Here is a 22,096-nt window from a genome sequence, read left to right on the forward strand (position 1 = left end):
GCTGTCGTGAAGCCCAGAGAACTTTGGTTTATTCTTTATTATTTATTTGTATTCCTGATTATTGAAAGATATTTTAGGTATTATTCTTAAATTTTCATGATTAACACAAGCACATTTATTTTAATATGTGTTTTTGTAAAACCCCAAAAATTTCTAAGCAAAGGCCCAAACTATTCTTTATTTACATGTAAGGTCATATCGGGTGATTCTTACATTGCTCATATGTGTAAAGGTAAATTATTTAGTGTAGAATGTATTTGGATATGAATTAAGGTCACTAGAACTCCCTAACAAAAAGTTGAATTGAAAGCTTCCATACCTATAACGACCCGGAAAACTAGTAAGTGAAACTAGAGCCTAACAAGGTTGTTTTTGAGTATGATGTGGGGTTTGAGGTTGTAAAATGATGTCCCGAGCTTTGGTTGAGGGGTTAAACGTCAAGGTACGACCCCCTAAGGACCAACCAAGGGTCCTTGAGGAGGACCCTAAAGTCTAAACCCCAAAACTACCCAAGAACCAAAAAGCTGTCAAAAAGATGTGACCTACGGATGGGACCTATGCCCCGTTAGGTCCATCAACGCCCCGTAGGGCTTGGTCGTAGGTCAAGGCTCAAGGTGACAAGCTCCAGACCGATACTACGACTTGCCATCACGTCTCGCAGACCCACCCACGGTCCGTGGGTGGTTTCGTGAGTCACACCTGAGTTGATGTCCAAGACTCAGCCAAGGTAAGGGCAACATGGTAAATTCCTTTTAAGGTTATTTAAGTTAGGGGACGGTTATTATTGATTAATTAAAGTATTTTAAGGCTTTTAAAAGTATTAAAAAACCTTTTTCAATTCATTATTTCCAAAGACTTAATTAGAAACTACTTCCAAATATTCTCTCTAGAAACCACCATTGGAGAAGAAAGAGTCAAGCTTTGAAGCTCAAGATCCCACCTTCCTCACTCAATTTTCGTGGAGTTTCTTCCCTAAATGTATCATAGTCTTCATCCTTGATTAAGTTTCATTCAAGGAGCCCTTTCAAAAGATGATTTCAAGTTTCCAAAATCCCCCAAATAGCTAGGGTTTCAACTCAACCCCATGGATTCCTTTCAAGGTTGCTTTTAAAGGTTGAATTATGTTTGTTTACGAATGTATTACTGATTTTATATGATTTTAACTCGAATTTCTCAAGAATCCATGAGTTCCCCAATCCTAGCTATGGTTCTTCTTTACATTATGAATGTTGTTGCAAGATGGTCCAATTGATTGGATGTGAGTAGATTATGATGTGATTGCTTGAATTTAGTATGTTTCTACATGTATACCTGATTAATCTAAGATTCTAGGGTGAAATTGATGTGGCCTAGGGTTATGTCATGAAAGAGGCAAATTGAGAGTTTAGATGTGACCTTCTAAGATTGATGAACTTCTTGATGAATTGCCTTAGATTAGATCACCTAGATATGAATTGTTTAGGAGCAAAGATTGTAGACATGAACTAACTTGATTAGGTCTTACATGATGAATCATGGTTGAAGTAGTATTGAGATTTAGTTTACTTGATGCTATATGTCTATGATTGAGTAAGAATGAAGCATGTGGTTAGTTTACCTTGAGAGTTAGGTTTACATGATGACCATGTGAGGTGTTTCTTGAGAGTAATGCTTATAATAAGACGATGACTCCTAGGGCTTTAATGGTAAAACCTAATATGAATAAGTTAAGGATGTTAAAGTTTAAAGAAGGAAGATATTATGTATGTTGAATTGTCTAAGGCATTATTGTGAAAGGACTTCATCCACATGATCTATATTATTAGTATATGAGTGTATACATAGAATTAATGTTGTAATTGAGTTATGACTATATCTATGTCTCATGTGGTGAATGCTAGATGTGTTGACTTAACATGATCCTTGAATGCAAGATATGAGGGGTATGCATGATTATGATGTTATATGCATGTTTCATGAACACTTAGAAAGTGAAGTGTCTACGATGATAATGTTGTTGTTGTGTCATTGAAAGGACAATCTCACACACTCCCCATGCATGAACATGACTATGATGTGACCAAGGTGTTGTTGAAAGGCTAATCCTCATATGCACCCTGACACATGACTATGCATAAAGTAGGTATGTTTATGATAAGCTTGTTGTGTTGATTGAAAGACTATTCTCATGAACACACTATGAATATAATGTGAAAGTTTTACTCACATATTAATGATTCTAAGGTTGAAAGGACATTCACACCTAATGAATCCATGTGCTATTATGATACTATGTTGGTTTGAGTGCCTAGTGCATTCTCTCATGAACATGAACTTAAGTAAAGACTTAATGTGAATTTAAAGGGAATTATGCTTAGCACCAAGTGAATATGAGTATGAGATGGGTTCCTTCACGCTAGTAGTTGGGTTCCCAATACAGTTATCTCATGAGATTAAAACAGCCACGTTAGTAGTTAGGGTTTCTAGAAGCAATCTCCATATCCCATAACTATGTGCCCACATAGGTCTTTAGCTAGTGGATCCACCTAAAAGCTAAAATGAACGTTCTACCTTAGGCAAGTAGGACACCTCTTTTCGGTATAGGGGTAGAACACCAGATTCCATGTAGCTCACATGGTCTATGTCGGTTAAGGCTATTTCCCTATATGATAAGAATATGAATTATGATAAGAACATGAGTTATGTATTATTGTTCCTCAAGAGGTCGTACTTAGTGTGAGTGGGGGTATGCGACTTCATTCATGCATTGCAGAAGTAGACTTTGAGAGTGGGCATGTTATGTCTCTCTTATGAAATGATTAGTATGAGTTAAATGTATGCTTTATATGAATTATGAACATGAACTATACTTATGACTTCTTAATGAGCTTTACTTAGTGTGAGTGGGGGTATGGGACTTCAATTATACATTGCACAAGTAGACTTATAAAGGGGTTATGATGTGTTTTCCTTACGTTATGAAGATATATGAAATTATGTATGCATGATATGGATTGTTGCTATGAGTGACTTTACTTATTATAAGATATGAATATGAATGTCTCCTTGTCCATGAGTGTTGGCTATGGATAAGGTCAAGGTATGTTATGCATGCTCATGGTGGCCTAGAAGTGATACTTAGTGTAGATAGGATTATGGGATCCTATTTATGTATTGCACAAGTAGATCTTAAGGTTACTTATGTGATGGTTCTATTATGATGTTATGATCTTGGTATGTAATTATGCATGTGAACTATGTCTTGTGAAGATTGGAGTATGCATTATGTTGTGTTGGAGAATATGCTTGTGGTTATGATGATATCCTTTATGCTATGATAAATCGTGCATGGTTTGTCTTATGAGCTACATTCTCCAACTTTTTCAAAGATGATGTTCAAAAGTGGCATATAGCATGGTTTAAAATAAAATGTCCCTTTTATGCATGTTTTAAGGATTTTTATGCATGGCTTCCATACTTAGTACATTTTGTGCTAACCCATATCTTTACATTTTCTATAAGAGTAGGGTTTGGTGATATCGGATTCTACCGTCGTGGCTAGGACTATAGTAGATCAAGAAGAAGAAGATTGGTGAGTCCTCATAGTATTCGAGGGCTTGACCATATGTCCTTTATGTCTTTCTTTTATGTTTTAGATTTATGTAAGGGCCGTGTCCCTAAGATTGTATTCAAGAGTTTGAATCCAAGTATTATAGATGGTTTGAGACATGGTGTTATAGACTCTCTCATTTTATAAACGACTTTGATTGTAAAGAAAAGTTTTAAATTTTCCGCATTTCCCCCCCTATGTTCTTATGTCATGATATGCTAAGGGCTTGTATGAGACCCATTCAGGGTCAAGTACGCCGTGTTACGTCTAAGGGGTGCCCCTGGGTCATGACAATATCGATTAAGTTTTGATGTAATATTCTACTTGGGTCAACTTCAAACTATCATATATCTTAGAATATAAAGACTTAGGTGGCCAATATACTATAAAATTAAAGGTATTTGAATCTTCTTTCCAACGCCACTAGTTTTGCGTCAATCTAATTTATGAGTAGAAAGTTATGACCATTTTATTAACCTCATACAATGCAGTGACGAATTAGTCAATGCAAAAATATTAAAAAGGGTCGTTTTTGTCGTTTTATCTCTAAGAAAACCCTAAAACGAACTTGTTGACTAATTAAAGGAACAAACCAATCAGATTTTTACCTCTTAATCCAACATTCTCTTCTCTCTCAAACCCTAAGAAAAAATGCTAAGGTAAAATTGAAGTAGAACACTTCCATATATATATATGATATGATATTTTTCACAACCCAAAAATGGACGTGATGACACTTGTCTATTCCCACCAAGACAAGCTAGTCTCAATCCAATGAAAACAAACGAAGTGCGAAACATAATAAATCAAGAACAACATAAAGCGGAAAATTTATTCATTCTATTAAAACCCCTAAAATCTAGTTGACACGTGTACAAGCCACTAACTATATAAAGTGCAAAATTAAGAAATAAATACAAGTCTCAGTCTTTGTTTCTCAAGTGGAACAAAGCTTAAAGAAAAGAAAAGGGGCCCGCCGGGATGAAAAACAACTACCTCTCAATAGTCCTTTGACAAGCCTCAGAAAGTAAGAAAAAGAGGACGATCACGCTATACCGGGCTCGGAACCTACAGAAGTGTAGAAGCAAGGAGTGAGTACCAACAACACGCTACCCAACAAGCAACCTAATAAACAAGGCAATCTAGTAGAAATCAAATACCTCTTACACTACAACCAAACCTTCTCAAACTACAACCTGCACATAAATTGACACAACCTAGCACTCCTATAATGCACAACTTACAAGGTTCAATAAATTACAATCGATGGTCATAATTCAACAACCAAACTTATCAAGTAAGTCAATCTCAAAGTCAAGTAGATCAATCACATGCAAAAAATGTATCAATCATAATTAACAAGTATGTCACACATAAGCATGAAATGTCTCAAGTCACAATAATCGACCCCTCGCTGGAACCATTTCTCATCGGCACCATATCTCTAGCCGTAATCATTTCTCATCAGCTTCATATCAATCCTCTAGCCGAAAATGACCTCAGCATCACAACACTTGTTGAAAATGACCTTGACATAATAGCACTTTCTGAAAATGACCTCAACATCATAAACATCACATGTCTCATCATAGTATTCAACAATTAGTGCACACAAGCTATATCACACCACATCGAAGAGACAATAATAATTGCAATTCAAATCCACATTTCATTCTATCAAGCATTTCATCAATCAATTATAAGGGTCGCAACAAGGAAATTCTCATTATCATTTTCGTCATATAGCCTTTTCAATTTCAACCCTTTTTTATTCATTAAAATTTAACAAGTGGACAATTAACCCTTCACCTCATCCCCATTACTCCCAACACGCAAACAACAAAGGAAATATGCTGTGAGACTAAATATATATATTTTAAATCATTATTGGTCTCACATTAAGTATTTTTATTTATCTTTTTTGAGCATGAATTTTATGAATTGGGCTAAATAGTGTATTTTATTTGTAGGAGTAAATTGGTGTAAAGATGAAGAAATCTGGAGCTAAAATGAATTAAAGATGAATGATTATGGAAGAAAATCAAGAAGGCAACTTAATATATTAAATTGAATATTTTATTAATATATCAATATATTGGAATTGCTAGCCAAAAGTGAAGAAAGTAAAGTGATGTTTGTTATCTCATTTCTATGTGGCACAAATTGAAGCCCAACTCAAATTTTGAGGCGGTTTCACGCAATGTACAATAAGGAATTTCAATTCTTTTTAGTTTTGGTTTTCCAATTTGTTTTGGACTCAATTATTTTATTTAGGGTTTTCTACCTTTATAAATAGCCCATGAGAATAATTATTAAGGAGGAATATACTTTGTAGGGCAAAACAATCAATACTTTTAAGGGTTCTTTTCTTCTTTTTCTTTACCTAGACATTAGTAGCTAAAGACTCTTGTTCTGGGTTTGTAGCTATGAGTAATTGTTTAACATCGATTATTTTGAATTAATGTTGGTTATCACTTAAATTACTTTTTGTATTCTTGTTTTATTATTTCATGATTGGCCACCATAGAGATAAACATATTATCTATTCTTGGACTTGGGAGACGGAGAGGTAGGTAGACCAAAGAATACAAAGAGTTCGATCTCTCTTCCACATCAATTGTTTAGATTCGTGTTTAGTATTGACACCCGAATGAGCACCAAGCTTGGTTACTAAACAAGATAAAATATGAATGCTTGCCAATTGAGTCTGTCTATCCCCGCTCAACGATGTAGCTAGACTGTCAATTGTAGCAGACGATTAGAGGTTAGGAGATCATGATCATAAAATCAACCCTATAAATAAGTAATTTGATAACCATAGTTAATTCATTACTTGAGATGCGACACATGAAACCTTATGCATGCTGCAGCCCAACAATTGTCCCAAACATTGTAAGTTAATTTTATTATTTAATTTTTGCATTCTCTTATTTACAAATAAAAGTCAGATTCTTTTGGAACTCTTGAATGAATAATTAGACTAGTATAATTTAATAAAATAGTTAATCGACAAGTGCTTTGGGTTTGATTATCCGGTTCTTTTAAAGCCACTATATTACTTGCATGACCGTGTGCACTTGTGTGTGCAATTGGAAGCAACATATTACATGAGTTCTACTAGAATACAAGGTTTAGGAGATCAATTACCTTAAATCAATCAGTAATCACTCCAAGAGTTGAGCCCTTCCCCTTCTGAATTACTTCCGAAGCCACACAATCTATAAAAATCAAGTATTAACAATTAATTTTCAAAAACGACAATACCCACATCAATTCTTTGAAAAGTGGGTCAATCAACACAAAACTCAATTTCAAAAATAAGGTTTGATTCTGAATTTAATACTTGAGAATGTTAATCAAGGCCTTAGGAACTCATTGGTGAAATCATTTTGAAAAGGGACTTAAAAGCAGTTCACAATCACCATTTTGTTAGGTTCTTGAAGATAACCCCAAATTTCTCATTTCAAAAGTTTGATTTGAACACTTAAATCCATAATTAATAATGGTAATAGAAGATTTAGAGTTAAGAATCGTTACCCAAAGTTTTTCCTCAAAAATCTAGTCGAAATCGCCACACCAAAGCTCCCAAAACTCAAAAATGGTGAAATTAGGTTGAAACCCCGATTTTAGAAAAATATTCTTCCCAGGTCTCAAATGCTCACTAAGATCGCGACACAGAGTCACACGATTGTGATGAGTAAGAACAATCAACTCAATAAAGTTGACCATTGTGATCGCAGAAGAGACCCACGCGATCGCGATACACCTCAAATTAGTGCTACGTCATGATCACGATGACCAAAATTGTCATGCACTAGAACCAAAAACCAGCAAAAGAGACAAGTCATAAAATCTTTTTAAAAAGGATCCTTAGGATTCGTTGGGAATCCCGTGTACACAAACCACATATGCAAATCAATTATACTTGATGTTCTGGACTCAATGGAATAGTAAAAAATGAATCTAAAGTCTTCTTAACCCGACATTCGTGAAAACTGCAAGAAACCAACTCGACGCCTAAAAGGATAACACAAGCTTGAGACCTCTCAAAAATCAACCAAGACCTCACCTAAGCCCAAAATCATCCCCCAAATTCAACATAATCTCAAAATCCGATCCGAGCATCCAAACCCCGAAGTTAAACCAAAGTCAACCTAAATGATAAATTTTCATAATTTCACAACTTAGGACCTTAATTCCTCAAAATGACTCTGAATAAAAAATTGACAACCCTTATAGGTCAAATTTCACATTTTGGGACTGATGGAATCAGTGGAATTTCATTCCGACTCTCGAAATTCCAAAAGACACCAAAAATCACTTTCTTAAGTATATAAGCCTTTCAAACTCAATACTAACAAAATTCTCAACTTCTAACTCAAAGTCCGAAACCAAACTTTCAGAACTCAAAAATAGAAGACTCACGGTCAATATCGGGAGGGCAAAATAATACATTTGACTGAAAAACAAAAAATGACCAGCCGGCTCATTACATTATCTACCACTAAAATGCATGTTCATCCTCAAACATAAAACAAAACAAAGTACTTGAAGCTTAAAAAATTGAGGATATCTAGCATGCACATTTGACTCTGTCTCCCAAGACACCTCACGAACTGAACGGTGCTTCCACTGCACCTTCACTGAAGCCATCTCTTTGGTCCTAAGCTTCCAGACCTGTTTATCCAAAATGGCTATAGGATCCTCCTCAAGAGATAAGTCCGGACCCAACCCAAATGAATCAAGGGAAAGTCCATGGACTTATCTAGCACATACTTCCAAAGCATGGAAACATGAAATTCAAGATGCAAAGATAACAAACTAGGTGGAAAGGCCAACTTATAGGCCACCTCTCCCACACGACTCAAGATCTCAAAGGGTCCAATGAATCTAGGTCTAAGCTTGGCGTTTATTTTGAACCTCATCACACCCTTCATAGATGACACTCGAAGCCAAACATGATCACCCTCCATGAACACTAGGGCTCGAACTCTCCGATCCGCATAATTCTTATGTCGACTCTATGCTGTCAACAATTGTAGTATAACTTTTGATTTTATTTTCTTAGTGTCACTTTTTTTATCTGTTGTTTTTGCACATTAGGAAAAGTGTGAGTACCCAATTATTTGAAGCAAAGGAGCACGTTTGAGTTTAACTGTGGTGCATATGACCCTTGATGAAAATTGAGAAAACATTCTACTAGCTAGTCCTAGAGACCTCAGGGAGTTTTTCTAACCCTTGTTTTAAATTTTAATTGATGCTTTGGGGACATAGCATTTTCTAAAATTTTGGGTGGAGGATTGAATTCTTAGTTTTTTCTATTTTATCGAGTCTTTTATATTTTTAGGATGGGTTCCTCAGCTTTTGTTTTCTGTTCATTTCCTAAGGAAAGTCCCTTTGAACCAAGTATAGTTTTTAAGGAGTAAATTTTTCTTTATTTATTTTGGCGAGAAAAGGAAAGACCCATTTAAGTTGTGTGATACTTTATATTTAGGTCAAATTTTGAGTAGTACTTTCTTGTGAATGCTTGATTGATAAGGAAATTATAGACTCTTTGACACCTAGGCTCATGGTTGTGACTTTGTAAATAACCTATTTTATTTTGTAGTTTGTTGTGGTCATGTATCTCCTAGAAGTGAAATTTATCCATCTTGATTGATACTTCTGTCATGTGTGATGAGAATTTGTTTATTCCATGTGTTTTTATCTTAGTCTAGAACTTGTCCTGCATGTTATTGAAGCAAAATAAAATGTGTTGCTCTGTTTAGGAGATGATAATAGGGTTTGTTTGATTTGCCTTGTAAATTTTAGCCTTTTCAGATATTATACCACCAGTTAACCTTTTTGAGCTGTAGCCTTTTGTTGGTACCCATATTTTTTTCGTTAACTCTTTTATTGAATGCCTAGTTTTTGTACATTGCTTCCTTGAGTACCGTAACATAGAGTGATTATAATTGGAAAATCTAAAGAAACATGGATGATTGAGTGAAAAAAGTAATCAATGATATCTACAGAGTGATGAAAAATCTCTCTTTGAAAGAATGTGATATGAAAAAACAGGAGAAAAAATAATTCTTTGAGCAAAACAATGACTTAAACATTCTTGAGATGATGAGAACTACTTGTGAAATATTGTTGAATAGAAGGCTGAAAATAAAGAGAATAAAATAATGGGTGATGAAGTCTAAAAGTTCAAATTGCTTAGGGAAGTGCAAGTCACTATAATATAGTTTTCCTACCCATCCCCTAGCCTACATTACATCCCGTTAAAGTTCTATTTGATTCTATTCAAGCATGATTAATTAGTGGAGATGTAAATAATGGGCAAGCCAATGGTTCTTTATGCATTCATGTGAATTTTATTTGTGAGTGTTAGAGTTATTCTTTGATGCTAAGTCCTTAATTTATATTCAATCTTTTGAATTGAGTGTGTGGGCCATTTCTTCTTGTGAGGACACTTTTTTCATGATAAATATGTCATTTATTAGCTTTGTTTGATAAGAATAGGGGAGAAAACTTAAATTTTATGAGTTCAGAGTCCTTTCTTGAAGTTAGGAGGTTAGAGATTTGTTGTTTATGTGTATATCTTGCATAATGATTGAGAAGTTTACTTGATGTTTTGAGAAGTGTATACGACCTTATTGTTCGTATCAACCAAAGTGGTGACATCCCTAGTTTGATTTTTTTAAAGATGAGTTTTAATGCTTTCTCGAGGGCGAACAAAGGTTTAAGTGTGGGGTGGTGATCTTAGGCGTATTTATATCCCCATTTACTACAATTTACCCGCATGTGCTTTACATTTCAAGAACATTCTTGATGATAATTGTTGTGTTTTGATTAAGTATTGCAATGAATGCACACTAATCTACATGATTAGCATATGCATGGGTTTCTAAAGGAATATGAGCTAAATAGGAGGCGAAAAGAGCGAAGGGAAATGAGTGCGAAGAAAGACACACCTTGAGCAACTTTGATGCGCTGGGCTAGGGCCTAAACTACTGAAGCCAAGTGCTGGTGCACTGGTGGCGTGCTACCCCAACAATCATGGCGCGCTTCTCTAGGCCATCCCCAACTTTTCGGACAATTTTAGTTAATTTAGGATTCCTAATTGGAGTAGAAGTGGAATTATTTTTTCCTAAACTCTATAAATAGGACCCTAGGGATATTTTGTGGGGGAATAACTTCTTTATCATACGTTATAGTTGTCAATACTTTTAAGTGTTCTTTTTTTTTTTTTTTTTTTTAGGCATTAGTAGCTAAAAAGCCTTTGTTCTGGGCTGTAGCTATGGGTAATTATTGAACATTGATTGTTTTGAATTAATATTGGTTATCACTTAAATTACCTTTGTATTCTCTTTTTAGTATTTCATGCTTGATCACCATAGAGATAAATATATTGTCTATTCTTGAACTCGGGACACAGATAGTTAGATAGACCAAATAATACGAAGAGCTTGATCTCTTTTGCATATCACTTGTTCAGATTCGTGTTAAGGATAGACATCCAGATGAACACCGAGCTTGGTTACGAAACATGATGAAGTATAAATGCTCACCAATTGAGTTTTGTTTATCTCCTCTCAACAATGTAGTTAGACAGTCGATTGAAGTAGACATTTAGAGGTCGACAGATCATGATCATAAAATCAACCCTCTAAATCAATAATTTAATAAGCATAGTTAATTCATACATGAGATGTGATACATGAAGCCTTAAGCCTGTTGCAACGCTAGAATTTTCCAACCATTGTAAGTAATATTATTATTTATTTCTTGCATTCTTTTATTTATAAATAAAATTTTCTTGGCACTCTTTAATAAATAATTACACTAATATAATTTATTAAAACAGTTTATTGACAAGTCCTTTGGGTTCAATAATTCGGCTCTTTTGGAGCCACTCTTGCGTGTACAATTGGAAGCAACACATACCACAAGGAAAATTATCGTTTCCATAGTATGTCTTAAAACATTTCAGTTCTAATAATACCTGTTCTTTAATTTGCATATGTTGAAGATAATGACAACCGCGCCATACCAACTGAGTTGTTTTAAGCAACTTGTTCCATCCTAAATTCACATACTGACCATAAGTCTAATAGGAATTCAAGAGATCAACAATTGAATCACTCAGTACTCACATATAGATCATAAAATATAATTGTTGATTTGTGTTTGTAACAAATAGTACAAGGAGTCTAACACTAAAGTCGGATGATACAAACAAGAGATACGATTGAGATAGAAGTTGTACGCATATAGTTAGACAGAAGTAGCCGGATTAAAACATAAAGAAGAAGATAGAACTGAATGAAGAAAACTCATTGTGAACAGATCTACGACCATGAGTGGAGCACAATGTCCAGCGTTCCTACATCTTCTCCAGCTATCATGTCTATCTCCATATCAATCACTTTGTTGCTGCCTCCTTCAGCACATCCATCTGTGTTTTGTCCCGGGCGGTAAAATAATCCCCACAGGAAGTGTTCACTGTTCCATCCTACAAGAACATACATAGGGTGAGATGAAGCTCTTGAATTTGAACTTACATTCAAGGTACACAACTACAGATAAAACAATCGAAGTTACATATTTTTCAACCCCCGATTGTACAATCAGAACTTCTACAGATTGGCCTGATGACTTACCACATTAAAGCATTTATATTCAAACGGAACCAAACAAGTATTGCCAACTAAAAAAGGAATAATCTTATGGATAGAAAGGAAAATTGATCTTCTACATAGAATAACTAAATATACATATTACCTAAAAATTCATGAAAGGGAATAAGAAAATGAGAAAAGAACATAGAGATTATACATGTACTTTGGGAATCACTGTACAGGGTTGTGGATGCTAGTATAAGCAACTCAACATCATTGATAAGAGTTCTCATCACCAAATCCTTGGTACGCATGAACTCCACCAGGGCAATATATCTCTCAGACCTACATATAATGAGAAATGCAAATCAATTTCTGATAAAAATATTATTGGGCAAGGGCGCACTTCTACTTCGCAACTCTTATCCCTTTTCAGATAGATATATAGGGTAGAAGCTAACCTGTTTCTCCCACTTGCAAAGAAATACAATCCTATGTCTTCTTTACCCGGACAATGATTGTTGAATAAACTTGGCTAGATATCCCCACGCGGAACTAGTTCAAGTTTAAGAGTATCGGGCAATAGTCCTGAGAACTCATACACCTTACGTCGAACTCCTCAAGGTGGATAAGCCTGGATAAAATTATTGCATATCTCAGGTGCAAGTTCCAGTGCACCTAAGATGTCAAAACTTCCCCTAAAATGCAAATAAGATAAGGACTAATTATTATAGGAAAGCAAACCTGTATTCCTATTGAGTGGTGTGAATTCTTCAAGTAAAAAAATGATATTCTTACATATATGTATATAAATATGTGTGTGTGTGCACGCGCGCGTGTGCGTGTGTATATATATATATATATATAATCAAAGTGAAACTTCTCTATTTTTTGACTCATAAAGAGAGGCATATTCGAGTTTCAAGGACAGAAAAATAAATACATGAAGCAATTTCTCAGTCAAAAGAAATAAATAGAAAGTTCCACATAATTTGGCACTCTACCTCTTATTAAGTTGCAGAACTGGAATTTCTTAGAAAATAAACAATATATAGCTCCCATATAACCAACATACCTACAGTTTCTTGTTTCCCATACTTGAAAAAAATCAAATGGTCCATAATACAATGACATACCTGGCAATAGCTTCAAGTCCTCAAGGATTTAATCTATAATGGTAATCAAGTTTACTACAGTCTCACTAACCAGTATCTATTCAGATTATCATTATGTGACAAATCTCAACTACTTATGAGTATAACTCTTTCCCATAGTTAGGCATATATTTTACCATCCCCTATTCATTTTTTTACTTATACTAGGCGTCCCTAGAGCTTGCTTGCACCCTAACTAATTTTCTGGGAAACCTGTCCATCACACGGGGGGGGGGGGATTTCTTAAACTCATATGCTAAAGACTAACTTGCTGCATTAAAAAAAGTCACAAGGTAACTAGGGAGACATTTACAAAAGACTGTTTTGCTGAATTTGAAATTTTGGAGGTCAGTTTACCTTACGTTAAACTATGTTAGAAATTAATGTGCATTCATGAAGGGTACTTACTTCCAGGAAAGAACTAGAGCTGGATCACAAGGGTGTGCCATAAATGAATTCTTCATTTGACTCTCATTCACAACAGTGGGACTCCTATGCTCCAGAATGGTAGAACCAGATGGACCTAAAATTAGGTTACATCAGTTGAATGAAAGTACATAAGTAAATGATAGAAAATGAAATTTCTGAAGGAGAGAGGTATAAGAAGAGGACAAATCAAACAAATTAATGAATACAAAAGATGTTGATGAGAACTTAACCTTTAGATAATTGTACTATTTTTTGGCTCTGTTTAGTGATTTTGGCATTTTGAAGATTCTGAGGTCTTGTGTATCCTACTGATCCTAAAGACCGTTGCACTGCACTCTTCTCAGGAAGTAAATTTGAAATTTGAACACTAGGATTGCTAAAATGTCCTTGAGTCACGATTGCCATGGATTCGATTGGCTCAACTCTTGTGGAGACAATATTTATCAGTGGAGATCCATATTTTTCGATGCCTGATTGAAGATCAAGTGCTTCTTCAACAGGTAGATATCTCACTTTCCCAGTCTTTACCTCCTTTTCCCAGTTAGTACGATTCACACTCCCACGAGGAAACTTACTATGTTTCCTTGGTTGCACAATACTCTGACAAATCATTGCACAGGATTCCTTGAATTGCACAATTTCTAGTCCATATGATGAAGACATAATTCCTTTGCCAATATCACATTCTTTACAACACCAATCAACTGGTGCATCAACATAATAGCCTGACACGCAATTTCTAATAGGAAGAGAAAAGCAGAATTTTTTAGAACAGGAAGAAGACTATGTATTTATAAAAGATACAAGTAGTGTTTAAGAGAATTAAATGCCACAACATGCTAATGAAAGAAGCAATATACTCTTTAGGTGAAACCCAATATTCAATACCATTAGGCTATGAATGCCAGAAAGATTAGACATGAGTATAGAAAAATCATTTGTAGGAGGTTCTATGTGACCTACACGATGCAAATCTAAAATTAGTCGGGCTTCAATATGAATACTTAGAAAAACAAAAAAGGAAAATTCCTTACTCTCCCTAGGAGGTAATATTACTTCCATTTAGGATTTTAGTTCTACTCCACATTTGATACCTATTAAAGATTCCAAAAAAAAAAAAAAGCATAGCTGATAATCTATCTAGCTATTTCCTTCAAGAAGAACATCCCGTTGTGTGAAAAGATCAACTTCTCCCTTAGAAATGGCATTGGGACTGGGACAATGTGTGAGGTTTACAAAGAACATATATATATGACAAAAGGTGATGAAGCAAGTACAGATAAGAGAGTAATGACTTTCAGCTCATCTTACTATCTTTACATGCTAAAATTTTAGAGATAGAGAATTTACCGGTGCACGTCAACATTTTTACACTTATAGCAGGTAATAATTGCTTCTTGAATACCTATATCACCACAAATTTCACAAAATTTTTCGTGCAAGTTCATAAGAAAAGGCAAAAAATTCAGAATCAACATTACCATATCAACAAAATGAAGAATGAGGAAAGAAAATGTCAGCAGTTGCACAAAGGTAAGTCATAATCAACAAAATCATGTTTTCATGTTCATTCATCTTACATCCTTATATATGTAATAAATCCCTCTTTTGCAGAAAACTTATATCCACTTCATTCCAATATTATCTGTAAACTACAAATAGGAAAAAAATTATTTTCCTAGAATATTCTTATATCTCATCCAGACTGAAACACCTTCAGTGCTCCTCCTTAAGAAGCACTTTAATACATGACAAGAAATTTGGTTTTTACTTTAATATAGCAATAAGTTGGTGCTAGTACAACTTATATTCTCTTAATATTCTTTTATAATTGGGTTCAGGTCATCATGTGAGTACTGCATCATTTTGTGATCCACATATGAACTCTCAGAGAGGCGCTGATCCTCTCTAGGCACTTCACTCATTCTACTGGTTGTGGTGAGTCTTATATATCATTGAGGAACTTTTGCTTATGAAGTGACATATTTTTTGTATGTTTTTGGGTATTGTAAGGGTCTTGTCTCATGTGCGACTTAGAAGTTCCATCTATACCATACTCATGTCATGTTTTATCGTGTAAAATTCCTAATGTAGCCTCACATAGGTTTTTTATGATGTTATATATTTTTATTTTTACTTTTCACTTAATGAATTACTCAATGTTTTATGAGATTATTTACCTTTCGCTTCTATGTACCTATCAAGTTTATAAGTGGTATCAAAGAACTAGGGTTTGTTGACGATCACATATATGATTGAGAGGCTACACGGACATAAACATTAGATTTGTAAAGGAGATGTTCTACCCTTGATCATGCTATGAGCTTAAAGCAATAAGTTCCAATTGATGTTGATCGAATTCCATATGTGTCAAATGAGTAAGTGATGAGAAAGATTTGCAATGCTCGAGTGATGACACCACCCATCAGGTAAGATTATCAAGTGTTTGTTAGAAAAAAATGAGACTCAAGAATGAAATTGGATTGTTGTGAGGGTCATATGTGTTCTGGGAGGAGGCATATAATCTAAGTATCAAACTTTGTCTATCCTTGAAAAAGTTATTTAATAGAGTATTAATCTAAATTACTTAATAAGTATCAAAAATTTTCTATCCTTGAACTATAAGGATATTTTGCACAAATTCAATTTGATGAAACAACAATTATCAATTTTTATAATATATATTTTTACTAGATATCCTATAATTAAAACTCAATTTTGAATCAGAATTCCAAAATATTCTGCTAAATGAAACACATCTTTCAAAAAAATTAAACACTCCACATTTACAACTTTTCCTTTTTTATTTCCAATTAAACAGGAAAAAGATACTTAATCCCAATGCTAATCATCATTCCAAAAAGATTATCTGCCTTTGCCATAAAAAAACAAGTGCAGAATCACATAAACATTAGATATGGGGAAAACAGAGAAATAGCAATATAAATGAGTAGAATTTTACCATGTGTGCCTGATGAATGTTGTTTAGTTCCGTTTGAGTTCCAAGGCGGCACACAGACAAACAAAGAAAAGAAGGTCTGAAATGGTCTAACACAACACACAACTCGTATATTTTGCTACAATTTTTTTTCACCCACTTTTATTTGTTATTTGAATTTCGATAATCTTTAGACATGACAATTTTACTAAAATATCCCAATTAATTACTTAGTACTCCCTCTATTCCGTAGTAATTGAATTTTTGAGGGTTTTTTCATTGTTCAAAGTTTAAGATGAATGTTTAAAGTGTTTTCCATATTTACTCTTTCATTTAATGAAACTTTATATAATATATTTTCTATAAAACTTCAAGATGGATGTTTGAATTTTTTTCCATATTTGTCCTTTCCTTTGATGAAGTTTTATAATTATAGGATATAAGTTGCACTACTTACAAAATTATATTATAATCTTACAAAGGGTAATAATGGAAAATATGGTTTAAATTCTGTCCTTGAATATTTTTCTTATTTAGTGCGGATTGCCTTACAAATTAATTAATATGGAATAATGGGAGTAATAGATTTTTTTAAATGATTTGGACAATAAGTAATTAATTCTAAAATTAAGACACATATTTTTTACGCGTATGACTATAGATTTTCTGAGAAGTATTTAACTTTTAAAGAAATATAGTTATACCCACAAGTTCTAAAAACTAATAAAAATACCCATAAGTTTATATTATCATTCTATAATGAACATGTTCCTTGAAAAGTTATTGTAACAAACAAAACTAAGAGGAATCTGAATAAAGAGGAAGAAAACAAAAGAAAAATATCATTGATTTTTATATGAAAAACTACTATTGTTACTTATAATTGAAAGTGAATTCAGAGAGAAAACTCATAAAAATTGTGTAGGACCAGTTCTCTACACACTAATGATATTATTTAGTGTTCATGACTGAAATGAACACAATAGTGAGAACCAAGAAGGGTTAAGGATTGTTTGTGTGGCATATGTTATCTAGGTATAAGTAAAAACTCGACATTTCAAAGATATTGAATCAATTTACCAAGTTTACCTAATTTATGTTAACAATAAGAGTTCATAGGAAAACATGCTTATCCATATGTGATAAATTCTTATTTTTATATCACACAATATTTTTATGCATATTTTCATAATATAGTCATTCCTCATTCATATAGGGGTTTATTGGGTTTCACTAAAGGCTAAGCTTTAAGTATGAGAAGTAATGGAAATTGGAAATTGGAAAAAAATATGTTGAAGAGAAAATAAAAATGATTTCTTCCTCATTGTGGAGGTGAAGAGGATACCTTTTGTATTTTTGAGTAAATATACTCATCCTAGCTATTAAAGGATTGAGAAGAGAGACTCCCGCGCGTCGTCATCATCATGGCTCACTCGATTTCAAATTTTACTTCGTATTTGATTGGACAAATTTTCTTTTCATTTTCACTAATTAATTTTCTTTTTTCCTGATAATTATTTATTTATTGATTCTTAAAATTCATAGGGAAAGAACCTATTTCTTTCGAATGAAAAGTCACTTTCCTTCAACAGAAATAACATATCTAAACATTGAAATGCATAAACTAATTTAAAATATATTAACAAAAAATATTATAATGGATATTATTTTATGTATAAAAACATAAAATTATATATTATGTCGGTTTGTTTTGGATTAATTTAACTTCTTTTTTATGTCAATACCAAATCAAATAAAGAGTGGTCAGTTTTTTTCTCAATGCCAAATCAAACTACAAGTCCATTTTTTTCTTTAGTTTGACTTAGTTCTCAGTTCAATTAATTGATTTTATGGTTTGACTCGTACACCTCTAGTCGAGATATTACAATTAATTAGTTTCGTTTTATACAATCTACTTATACTTTCTGGATTATAGTTTATGGCTCTACATTTAGTATTTTTCCTTCTTGTCCTTTTGTTTATATACACAATTGCATACTTTCACACACACACACACACACACACACACACACACATATATATATATATATATATTATATATGTATATATATATGTAGGTATACCTAGAGAGTTGAGAGAAACTAATCCAATATTATACACTTTAATTTGGGAGATTTGAGATTAGAGTTTCAACTTTTAAGGTACAATGTCTATATTTTCGCTGTTCTTTTTGTATGTGCTTTTTAACTTTATTTTGATTGAAATTCTATCAAAAAAATCCGTTAATCCACATGTACGTTCTCATCGACTTTTTTTTTCCAAAAAATAAATTATAGTTAGGATTAATTTATCTTGATTTATTAAATTTGTTTCTTTGGCTATTGTGACAACACTAATCACATACAAGACTATCAAGCATGAGCATTAGTAATTATGTAGGCGTTTGATCATGAAAATATATTTTTATTTGAATATTTTAAAGTTGATGTTGAAATTAGAGTTCTGTTTGACTAAAAGTTATGTGATGTGTAGGACTCGTTCGTATTATTTTCTTTGTTGGAGTGCCACTGCGGAGCGCAAATTGTCACTCCCTCTCCGAGGCAAAAGGGACGACAGCCCCACCAGGTAAAACCTAGCCTTTTTTAGTAGGTTCCTATGAACTTGTGGCACGGTTAGAAATTCAAGAGTTTATATTTTTTTTTACTTTTGATTGAATATCGACATGAAAATTTTGTGATTTTAAAATAAATTTACAAATTTGAATTATATAAAAAGTATTATAAGTTGTAATAAATAATAATTCAAAATATTTAAAAAACAAAAAAAGTTATGTCAAAAGAAACACTTGAATCTCAAAATTTAAAGTTGCTACATAAATATATCTAATAGACATGATTAGATTACTTTTAGGTTAAAACAAGAAAGAAAAGATCAATATGATGGGTTGAAACTGTACAACCCCATAAATTTTTTGAACTAAGCCTCGAATCATCCTTCATGGTGAGTAGGAATTTACTGAGGAATTAACAATTTCTCAAGTATTAAGATAAGGTAACTAGATATAGCACCTTGAGTTCCAAAAAGATTTAAAGAGAATTCATTCAAGTCATTCATAGGTTCGTCTAAGTTTTGGGTCAACTTAAAATGACCATAACCTTTAGTACATGATGAGTTAGGTGGCCCATAAAATATCAAATGAAAGGCCTTGGAATCCTCTTTTCAACGCCACCAAGTTTGCTAATTTTGGAGCTCGTATGAGGGAGATAATTCATTCAAGTCATTCCTTAGTTCTTTTAAGTTTTGGGTTAACTTCAAATGACCTTAACTTTTAGCACATGATAAGTTAGGGACTATGAAGATATCAAATGAAAGGCCTTGGAATCCTCTTTTCAACGCCACCAAGTTTGCTAATTTTGGAGCTCGTATGAGGGAGATTAGACCGTTTGAAGTCGGGCTGCCGAATTAAGGAAAGCTACCTGAAAATATGAGGGGTATTTTGGTCTTTTCCTTACCCAATCAGATTTAAGCATTTTTAGTAAGGTTTTAGGAGTCTAAATTGATTAGAATAAGTTTCATTCATCCCCAAAACATTTAGGATTTTAAAGAGAAGATTCAAGAGGAGAAAAAGTTTAAAGTTTCAAGCGTTCGTTCAAGAAATTCAAGATTTCGTCAAGAACCTAGTTCTTTGAGGTATGTAAGCTTCCATAGTATCAGGTTTGTTCACCCACATGCCAATCATGAGTTTCTTTTGTGAATCTATCCATAAATATTGATCAATTTAATTTCTTGATGAGTACTTGATAAGTGTTCTTGAAGTTTGCTTATCAATTAAGTTTTGACGTAAGATTATACTTGGATCAACTTCAAACGACCATATCTCTTAGAATATAAAGAGTTACGTGAGACATAACCTATCAAATTAAAGGTATTTGAATCTACTTTCCAACGCCACCAATTTCGTGTCAATCCAATTTCTGAGTAAAAGTGATGACTATTTTAGTAACCTATACAGTGTTGTTACGAATTAGCCGACGGGAAAAATATTAAACAAAGTCGTTTTTGTATTTTTACCTCCAAGAAAATCCTAAACGAATTTCTTGATTAATAAAAGGCTCAAAACAATTAGATTTTCATCTTTTAATCGATCATTCTCTTCTCCCTCAAACCCTAGGGCAAAACCCTCAGGATAAATCAAAGTAGAAGAATCCATTCAAGATTCTTCTAATTTTTTTTCAAGATTCTTCTTCAAGGTAAGTTTTTATCCAAGAATTCTATTCTTTTCAACTCAAATTCCTCCATAAAATTATGAATCACTAATAATCATAATTCTTGGCTAAAGAGATTTCAAGAAACTTATTCAAGAATCTTAAGAAAGGTTTTCTTCATTGTTTACCTTCAGGTTTCAAGGCTTCTAATCAAGTTCTTCTTCAAGATTCTTCAATACCCTTATTCTTTCAGGTATGTAAGGCTACCATACTGTTGGACTAGTTCATCCTCACGCCCTACATCTACTTTCAGATCAGTAAGAGAGTAATCTAGGATACTTTCCCTAGATTTGAGTATTCTTGAGATAAGTTGATTTCCAGTTCTAGAGTTCTTATTTCTTTTTAAAATTCTACTCCTAATTATTGAATTGCTAGATGTTATGCATTAACATTTTTAGTTGAGTCATTCATGTCCATAATTTCGCATGAACCCTATGAATTGAGTTATATATATTGAGAGGCTTTTTAAAGCCAACACTTCAGTTTTAATAAGAGTAGAGTTCAAGAAAGTCTTTGAGTTCAATTGTGAATCCTTTGAGATCAACTGTCGATTTGAGCTATGTTTTGAGGAAGTAAGTAGGGGTCGAGAAGTCTTGAGATAAGAGGTATCATTGAGTCCTTGAGTTGAGTAGTTCATGCCCATAATTCTGCATGAACCTTCCGAGTTGAGCATTCTTCAGATGAGTAGTGTCATTGAATCCTTGAGTTCTGGAGATGTTGAGTTCCAAGTATTGAGTTTTATGCATGGTTTTTGAAAACCTTGAATTGAGTCGTTCATGTCCATAATTCCGCATGAACCCTATTTTAAGAAATGTTTTTTTACAAATTGTTTTAAAACTTGTTTTAAAGACTTGAGCATTGAGTTGAGGAAGAGTAGAGCTGAGTTCATTTTCTTAAAAATGATATATGGGAACTAAGTATTCCCAAGAGTAAATGTTTTTACATTTAAAATGAGATGAAACTGAGATTTCCAAAAGAGTTTTGAGCACTTTTAGTACCATCTCTTTTAAGAGAAAGATTTTTCAGTAATAATCTCAAAACACAGAAAGAGTTATGTTTTTAAACATATGTGATAGTTATATTTTGGGAGTAGTATTGAGCACCGATATGGGGACGAGTTCAGATAACTCAAAGTCCTCATAAACCATGTAGCC

This window comes from Solanum tuberosum, unplaced genomic scaffold (genome assembly GCF_000226075.1).
Source record: "Solanum tuberosum cultivar DM 1-3 516 R44 unplaced genomic scaffold, SolTub_3.0 scf00079, whole genome shotgun sequence".
Lineage (NCBI taxonomy): Eukaryota > Viridiplantae > Streptophyta > Magnoliopsida > Solanales > Solanaceae > Solanum > Solanum tuberosum.